The 9,580-nt window shown below is 33.7% G+C and overlaps 1 long non-coding RNA gene across 2 annotated transcripts; it reads left to right on the top strand.

Moving 5' to 3' along the window:
* The first annotated feature begins 1,097 nt into the window (after positions 1-1,097).
* LOC114304646 (uncharacterized) lies at positions 1,098-7,084 on the top strand. 2 transcript variants are annotated; one of them, XR_003644098.2, is made up of 4 exons: positions 1,098-1,358; positions 1,844-2,683; positions 4,624-5,494; positions 6,820-7,084. It is a non-coding gene; the product is annotated as an uncharacterized LOC114304646 (long non-coding RNA). The 2 variants fall into 2 exon arrangements; XR_014362006.1 differs by having other exon boundaries at positions 1,106-1,358; positions 1,844-2,290.
* The last annotated feature ends 2,496 nt before the right edge of the window (positions 7,085-9,580 follow it).

The raw sequence follows: 9,580 nt of genomic DNA, 5'->3' as shown, positions 1-9,580 counted from the left end.
TCTGTTTATCTATTCCTCTATTCACTTCTCTTTTCTCTCTCTATCTGTCTTTCTCTTGAAAAAAAATCTCTACTTAATTTTGATAGATCGAAGACAACCTTTTATCTGTACAAGTTTTAGTTGCAAAAATTTGGTTTGTACATACAAAAATCATATACATGTATCTTATATGTTTCATCATCATCATCACATTTTTATCCATTGAAATATAAATCATTAAACAGTTGAAATACACACATAACCTCAACAATACCTATACATACAAATGGATCAATATTTGAATTTCATAAAAGAATTGGTGAAACATTGAGTCAAAAAAATTCATTAAACAATTATAATACTCAATAAAAATAAGAAATAAGAAATAAAAAATAATAATTCTTTCATATTATTTTTTGACAAACGAAAACAAGTACTTGTTCTTCTTTAGAAGCCCTAGAGAGACGATCGGTGAATCGAACACTTGTGCAATTCCTGCTCTAGATTAGCGAATACTACTTTAGGTCAGTTAATTCCAACTGCTCTCTCTCTCTCTCTCTCTCTCTCTCTCTAATTCTCTTTCAATAATGTCTTAGTTTGAACTCATTGATGTTATCACTATTTTCAAAAGCCACATATATACCTATACATACATATGGATCTATCTACATATATATATATATATATATATAAACTCATATTTATCTATGAAAAGAGAAATAAATGAGAAAATGTGTATAAATAAACACATTTTCTTGTGTATGTTCATGTATATATATACATATATATATATATATATATATATATATATCTATATAATAAGGGAGAGTGGTTTTTGAATTTTGATGGGATTGTTGTCTCTTTGTCAAAATATGAACCGTTGGATCGATTCAATCCAACAGCTAAAAAATGTCTAAGAGACATATATTTCAATCCTACGGTGTCCAAGAGATTCAATTACATTTTCAATGGTGTTTCTTCGAGAGCAGATCGGCATACATTTTCAATATATTTCAATGGTGTTTCTTCAAGAGCAGATCGGCATACATTTTCATTTTCAAGAGCAGATTCAATCCTACGGTGTTTCTTCTTCCCTTCCATCCATCTCTCTCTCTCTCTCTCATTCAAGAGCAGATCGGCGACTTCGCAGATAGAGAGTTTGTTGGGTGCTAGCCTTGCTAGATCGGTGGGTCCAAATCAGTGACATCGCGGCAACAAATCGGTGTTTCTTCTTCCCTTCCATCCATCTCTCTCTCTCTCTCTCTCTCTCTCTCTCTCTCTCTCATTCAAGAGCAGATCGGCGACTTCACAGATAAAGAGGTTGTTGGGTGCTAGCCTTGCTAGAGTCTGTTCATTCCTCATGAGGTTTCGACCCCTTTGTAAGGTTTTCACATACCATTCCTCATAAGGTTCTCCAAAATCTTGACTGTTTTTTTTTTTTTTTGTAAGGTTTTCTTTGTGTGTATATATATTGATATGTTGGTTGCACAGATTTTTCTTTGTTTTTTTTCTTTGATTTTGAATAATTAATAACTGTTGATTTGTTGATTACGGTTTAACTGTTGATTACGGTTTGATTTTTCTTTGATTTTGAATAATTAATAACTGTTGATTACGGTTTGATTTGTGGAAATTTGGGGAAATTTTCAAGAATTGAAAACTGTTTTCATTCACCACCTTAAGAGAAAAACTTCATTCAAGAATTTAAAAATCAGCCACTCATAGGCTTTGCTCACTCACTCAAACGGTGGTGGGCAATGACATTATACCAAAAAAAACTTGCAATAGAAAGTACACAACAGAACATGGGGGACCTTATCAGATATTTCAACAAATTTATTGAACCTTCTCAACTTAATGACAGGTGGTTGGTGTAGATGCTAATGGCAAAGGCCAGGTGGTTGGTGTAGATGCTAATGGCAAGTTAAGAATTAAATTTCAGTGGAGAGAGGGGAGGCCATGGATTGGAGATCCTGCCGATATTGCTCTTGATACAATTACCACTTCATGAAAAAACTTTTACCTCTGCCTTTTGAACTCCTTTCAGTTTTACTCGAGAGCCTATGGGGGTGGGCTTTTGGCCCCATCCCAATGGTGAGGTGGAAGAAGAAGCTGATTCTGCTGCTGCTGATGTAATAGAAGATTATTAAAATTTGCTTGAAACTGCATCCATTATTACAGTGTGGACACCATGCTGATCAGATGGATGGATGGATTGATTAATATTTGCCGAAGAGCAGAGAGATGGAAATAATATTTGACCTGCCTTCCCCTACAATCAATTGACAGAATACAACGCAGCCAAGAGAAGGTAACAAATAGTATGTCATTTTATAATTTTAAGGAGATAATGTTATTTGTGGAGGTGAGTTCCAGTGGAGGACATATTTTTATTTGGTTTTTATTTCATTATGTACAAATTGACTCATTTGACCTTGTGAGTTAGTTGACTTTTTTTGGGGTCTCTATAGATGGGTGCTGTTGATGAGTTTTCTTTTATCGGTACTCTCAGCATTAGCTCTTTTTGACCAAAATTGGGGCTACTTTGGGATGTGCATTCTAACATGTTCAAAAGTGAATTTGCAAATGACACAAAAGAATGAATGCACTTTTTTTTACACTGTTCTCTTTCTATTGTTAGTATTTTCTTTTGCAGCATTAATTCTTGAAGGCTACAATAATGGAAGTTTGGTGTTTGGGCTAGGTGTGTGTTCTCTTCCCTTTCTTATTTTCTTCTTACCTCCCCCCCCCCCCCCCCCCTTTTTTTTTTAAAATTTTTAAGAACCAACACAACGAGGCCTTTCCCTTTTTGTTTGTGTGTTTGGTCTGCCTGATATTTTAAAAAAAATTCAAACCTACCGGATAATCATGCTAAACCAGATTCATAGCTTTGGTGCATCACTTTGAAAGTTTGTAAGTTTAAATAAATCTATTGAAATATCTTCTTTTTTCTTTCTTTTTTTTCAAAAAATAAAAAGCAACTGATGGGACTAAAGTGAATAATGATTTGGGTATTTTCCCGCGTTTTGTTTTTGTTTTTGTCCTTTTTTTTCTTTTTTTTTTGAAAATTAAGTTGAGAAGGTTCAATAAATCTGTTGAAATATCTGATAAGGTCCCCCATGTGTTCTGTTGTGTACTTTCTATTGCAAGTTTTTTTTGGTATAATGTCATTGCCCACCACCGTTTGAGTGAGTGAGCAAAGCCTATCATAATGTCATTACCAAATACTTGTAAGTATAATAGTCTGATATGAATCATGATTATTTGTTTTTTTTAAGCCTTATTTTTTGTCCTCTTACATTTTATTATTATTCATAAGGTTGTCAATATCAGCAAAAGTGCATGAAAAAGAAAAGATCATATGAATTCATCTAATATTCATCAACTCCTAATTTTTTCAAAATCATTTTTTTAAAAAAAATTCAAACCTACCGGATAATCATGCTAAACCAGATTCATAGCTTTGGTGCATCACTTTGAAAGTTTGTAAGTTTAAATAAATCTATTGAAATATCTTCTTTTTTCTTTCTTTTTTTTCAAAAAATAAAAAGCAACTGATGGGACTAAAGTGAATAATGATTTGGGTATTTTCCCGCGTTTTGTTTTTGTTTTTGTCCTTTTTTTTTTCTTTTTTTTTTGAAAATTAAGTTGAGAAGGTTCAATAAATCTGTTGAAATATCTGATAAGGTCCCCCATGTGTTCTGTTGTGTACTTTCTATTGCAAGTTTTTTTTGGTATAATGTCATTGCCCACCACCGTTTGAGTGAGTGAGCAAAGCCTATCATAATGTCATTACCAAATACCTGTAAGTATAATAGTCTGATATGAATCATGATTATTTGTTTTTTTTTAAGCCTTATTTTTTGTCCTCTTACATTTTATTATTATTCATAAGGTTGTCAATATCAACAAAAGTGCATGAAAAAGAAAAGATCATATGAATTCATCTAATATTCATCAACTCCTAATTTTTTCTTTGTTCAGCCACAAAGATCATATTTTTCTTTGTTTTTTTTTCTCGAGTATTGTTTTTCTTTAATTTTGGGTGCACTTTTATGGGTTTTGTTAATTTTGGGTGCATTTTACTTTACTTTACTTTAATTTTGTATCTTTTCTATTGAATGGTTGTTACCAAAAATGTTCGAAACCCATTCTTGGTATCTTCTCTCATATTGATTTAGTAGGAATTATTGGAAATAAGAAGAATGTTCTGCATTTTTTGATAATGCAGAACATTTCTGAGTGTTTATTCTTACTTGGACATGCATGTTGTTTATTCTTAATTTTTGATATTTTTCTTTTATACTATCCATTTTTTGTTTTTAACCTGATGCATATGGATAGGTAGATGGAACTTACATAATATCGAAAATTTGGTTCACAAAGTATGTACACTAGCTCAGGACTCCACAGAATAACATGAAAAAAGCTGCTTGAGGGCATCAAGTTTGCAGTGCCTTTGATAGTTCGATTTATTTTTCATGGTGCAATTAGTGATCCAATTTTGTAAAAGAATTCCTTCGCTATATCCTTCGATTAAAACTGCATTTTCTACTTTATTTGTCTATTGTTTCCTTTCTATTTTTAGAAAAATAGACTTTCTAGATGTAATTCTATTTAATGATTAGCTTTTTCCCCTTGCAGGTGTGGTTTATGGCGGGGTTTTCACACATTTTTTTTGTTGATTTTTATGAGGTCGGTCATTTTTTTCCCTGCATTACTTAAAGCTATATAGCGATCCCGGTTATCCTTTTACTGTTCTGTTATTTTCCGGACGCAGTTCCGTGGAGTTGGCAGTTGTACCTATCGTGTTTTAAACTCTTTTGTTCGAGTTTTAGAATGTGTTGGGCTCGGTTGTTTCAGGTTGTTAGAGCTTTAGCTCCCATTGTTGTTGCCCAGTTTTTGAATGGTCCGCTCGAGCGGGTCTTCTTGCGCTCGAGCGGGGTTTTCACAGTTTCAGTATTTTGTGCCTCTGCAAAACTTCTGCAGATGTGCTTTCTGCGCTCGAGCTGGTTTCTTGTGCTCGAGCGGGTCGCGCTCGAGCGGGATTGGTAGCGCTCGAGCGGGTAGTACCTTTTTGGTGTAAGTTCTGGGAGGGGGAAATCTACGCTCGAGCGGACTGGTTTTCACGCTCGAGTGGATGTGCTTTATTCTTGTGTCTTGGCGCTCGAGCGGGCCTTTTTGCGCTCGAGCGGACCTAGTTTTTGTTCTTGACGCTCGAGCGTTGTGTTCTCCGCTCGAGCGGGAGAGTCGTATATCAGTTGACAGCTAGGCTATTTTAAATCACTTTTTACATCCACACACTCTCTCTTACTTTTCTAAAACCCATTTTTGAGAGCTCCTCTCTCTAGAATCTCCCTTCTCTCTAGGGTTTGATCTAGCTAGAGTGTTCTCATTACCTTTGGTCTTTTTAAAAGTTGGGTTGATCGTCGAGGGCTATCATTTGATCCGAAAATATTGAGCTTTGGAGCACGTTGAGTTTCTTCGTCTTCTCCGTTGAGAGCCATCTTTTGAGGTAGGGATATCCTACTCCTCCTTATGGATTTTGTCTTTAAATTTTAGCATTTTGATATGTTGGGTGTTGTTGGGTAGATTTGAGAAAGTTTGGGCCTTTTGTGTAATTATACAAAAATTTGGGGCTTTGTTTGGAATAAACCTATGTGCAAGTTGGATGATGGATTGTGGATGAAAGTGGAACCTTAGAGTTGTTTTCTTAATTAAGGTAATTTGCCCTAATTGTTTAATTTAATTAATGTATATAATTGATTAAAGGAAATAAGGAATTGAATTGGAAATGTTGAAATTGGGAATGTATGGAACTAAAGGGTGTAGTTAAATCATTTATTGCTCACCTAATTGGAATGTTGATATATTATCCATTTGTGCATCTATTTCCTGTTTAGAAATAATTGCTTTGGGCTACCGGTGGAGGGTAGTATTGATTGTTGTAGACAATGTATGATGATTAGGTAAACTAAAACTAATCAATTGGATGTGTCATAGAGCATGACGGTTGATAGAACGCATTAACTTTATGTGTTGGTTGATAGTGCATATGGCCAATGTGTTTATATGCATTATGTGTAGACAGTTGATAGAATACATTAACTTTATGTATCGATTGATTGCGTATGTGATTCTGTGTTTATATGCATTACTTGTGTATGGGAGGAGATGGGGGATGTACTCCACGGTTTAGGGGAAGATGGGGGGGGATGTACCTCTAAACCGGTTAATGGTTAATGGTTAAGGGAAGATGGGGGATGGACCCAGGGATGCAGCTCATATGCTCTCCCATTGAAGTGTTGGTACAGCTCATATGCTTGTCATTGAAGTGTTGATACAGCTCATATGCTTGTCATTGAAGTGTTGATATAGCTCATATGCTTATCTGTTGTGGTATTGATGTAGCTCATATGCTTATCTGTTGTAGTATTGATGTAGCTCATATGCTTATCTATTGAAAAGTTTGTTTGATTTGATATAGCACTAACATGTATATCATCATCGTTTGTGAAGTATGGAAGTAGCTTATGTGTTATTGATACAACACCAAAATGTGTATCCACCTTGAATTTCGAAAATGTTCTAGAGATGAACTATAATCTCATCAAATGTTTTGGCCAGAGTGCTGAGCCTTGTTTTCAAACTCAAAGTTGAATAAGAATTGGAAAGTGAATTGTAACATAGACTTGACCGTCATGGAATTGTAATAAGATGTAAATGAATGTGTAAGTATCGACCATCTATCAGTTGCTAATCTTTTAGGCATTGTTTATAGTTGGTTTAGTATATCTCTGCTGGGCTGTGGCTCACCCTATATGGGAACATCATTTTCAGGTACAGGTAGCATGCCACCTCTAAGGACATAGCTTGGGAGGCTAGAGGCGGACATACTTTGGCTGTCTTATTTTCCTTGATTGTATTACATATAGTTTCAAGCCAAGAGCTTAAGGTGTAATTGAGTTAGCACTCTCTTTTGTAACCAAGTGTTAACTTGGAAAGCTGTAAGCCCGTAGGGCATTTGCCTTTGTGTTGTAAATATGTAACACTGTTGTAATGAAATACCCTGATGAATAGATGAATGTGGACCTTTATGTATCAATGCATGTCCCTATATGGATGGGTTTAATGTTATTATTTTGAGGGTGTGACAAGCTATCTATTGGCTTGTTGAACTCTATAGGGTTTCTGAGAATCATTGTGGAGTTTCTGAGAATAGTCAATTAAATTTTTTACAAATTTTACTTCAACAAGGTAAAACTTAATTACAATGGATTATTTTTATTTGGTAAACTACTTTTATAAGTTTTATTGCAAAAAAACAACAAAACAAGGCATACCCCATAGCAAACAAAGAAACAACTGTCTCAAAGAACCTTAAAAGCAATCAAGACAAGAACACGAGTAGAAACCATCTAATCAAAGCAATAAAGACAAACAGAACCTTAAAAGAAATTCCCATAGGTTACAATCATGCCTATTCATTCCTCCAAAAAATTTTGGAGTTCCTTTCAATCCAAACATGATATATAGGGGCAACAAACAATAATGTTCCCAAATGGGCCTTCATATTTGTTGTGTGTTATGCAACAAAGATGAGGAGAATCACTATCATATAATTTTATGCAACAAATGGGCCTTCCTACTATGTTTCAATGGTATCTTCTCTCATATTTTTGTTTTCGGTTTGATTTTGTGGAGAAATGGGAATCATCCCAATAATTTTTTAACTTGCTTTTGGATAATGGGAATCATCCAACTACCAATATTATTCTTCTGGGTCTGTGTTTTGTTATTTTTTTGCGATTTTTCTATGTGGGTTTTCTAAGTTTAGGCTTAAGTTACAATGATGTTGTATATATTTTTTCTTTGTTAGGAATAGACATCATTTCTTTACTTGCATTTAGCTTAACCTTTTAGATTCACTTTTCTAAATTCTATACCTTTCAGATTCATTTTTCTAACACCTATAAATTCAATTTTGCTACAGAATTGTTGGTTTTCTTCTTCAACATTACCTTTGATCAGGTAACTAATTGCAAATTTTGCTAGAAAGTTGTGGCGGTTGTTTTTTATGGTCAAATTTTGGATGTTCTGTAAAATGCCTCAATTAAAATAGTTTACTTTCTTATATAATTATACTTTTTTGTTGTTCAAATAGTGAGTGAATCTATCAAGCCAAGTAAATGACTAAACAACCTTTCCTACAGAGAGTTTGATTAACCATGCTTGAATGCACTTAGTGCTGGTAATGTGAAATTTCCTAATTGATCAAAGTTATCTTATAGTTTATTCTACATTCCCCCCCCCCCCACACAAAAATAGTGACTGAATCCATCATAGTTTATTTTCTACATTCCCCCCAAATAGTGAATGATACATGCCTTGGATATTTGGTAAGGTTAACAAAAATATAGGTATATTCAAATTGGTGAATCAATCAATGGGAGTTGGATCTTATTTTTAATAATAAACAGTGGGCAATTTTTTGGGAGTTGATTTTAGATAATGGATAATGGAGCTTGCTTGCTTATATTTTTTATTCTTCCTTTTGCTTTAGGTACATATGCCTTGGCTTGAAGGTGTGTTTCATTAGCTCATAAAAAGTTGTTATGGCTTTGTTTGCTACAATGGTTGATTAGGTAATTTGTCAATAATTTGTTGCTTATTTATTGTTTAACTTGGCTTCATTTTACATGTTGTGAAAATTAAGAATCTTAAATTTTTACTAGCTAGGCTTCATTTTATATGTTGGCTATCTTTTGGATTATTAGCTAGATGCAGAGATGGTAGAGAAGCAAGAACCAAGAAGAGCGAGTACTTGATTTTTTTATGCTAATAATTTGGGTCTTCTATTTTAATTTTTGAATTTCATACTATTTTGACAATAATCATTGTGATAATTTTTACTGTAATTTTAAAAATTAGAATTGTTTAGAATGCCTTTATGTTTGATTTTATTGTTTTTCAAAAACAAGATGTTTTAGTTTGTTTTGATTAGACTTGAAAAATTCAAGTTAGACAATGCATGGAAGTGTTGTGTGGGTCTATTAGTTAATGTTTCAAGAAATGGAGAGCAATGGCACAACGGCCCATCTGAACATTAGACATTTTTACTTTAATCCACCTAATCTAACTTTATTATTATTTTTCAAATTTAATTTTTATTTTTTTTTAATTTCAGGTATCCATATTAGAATGGCTATTGAACGACTTTCAAATCCTTTTAACTTTGGCCAATTTTTAGGGCAACAATTTCATTTTTAAAATTGTCTTAGTTAATGTAATTGATGGCTTCTTACAAAAAGTACAAAATAAAGGAGAAATAATCTTCTCCTGTTCAATCTTCTTCTATCTAATTTTATTACGGGTATACACTGTCATCCCAACTTTAATCTTGGGATTAATCTTGGGACAAAATGTTTGGAGATATTGGGAACATCAATTTTATAGCAATTGTCATCTCAACATTAATCTCAAAATGTTGTCATTGGGGTTTACCATCCCAACATCCCAACATAGATGGATATGAGTGATGACCCATCACTACTGATTGTCCTATATATAATGCAAAGGACTCCCAGATTGGGGACACACT

Source organism: Camellia sinensis, chromosome 2, assembly GCF_055761805.1.
Source record: "Camellia sinensis isolate YWXY chromosome 2, ASM5576180v1, whole genome shotgun sequence".
Lineage (NCBI taxonomy): Eukaryota > Viridiplantae > Streptophyta > Magnoliopsida > Ericales > Theaceae > Camellia > Camellia sinensis.
This window is presented reverse-complemented; position numbering and strand designations above follow the sequence as displayed.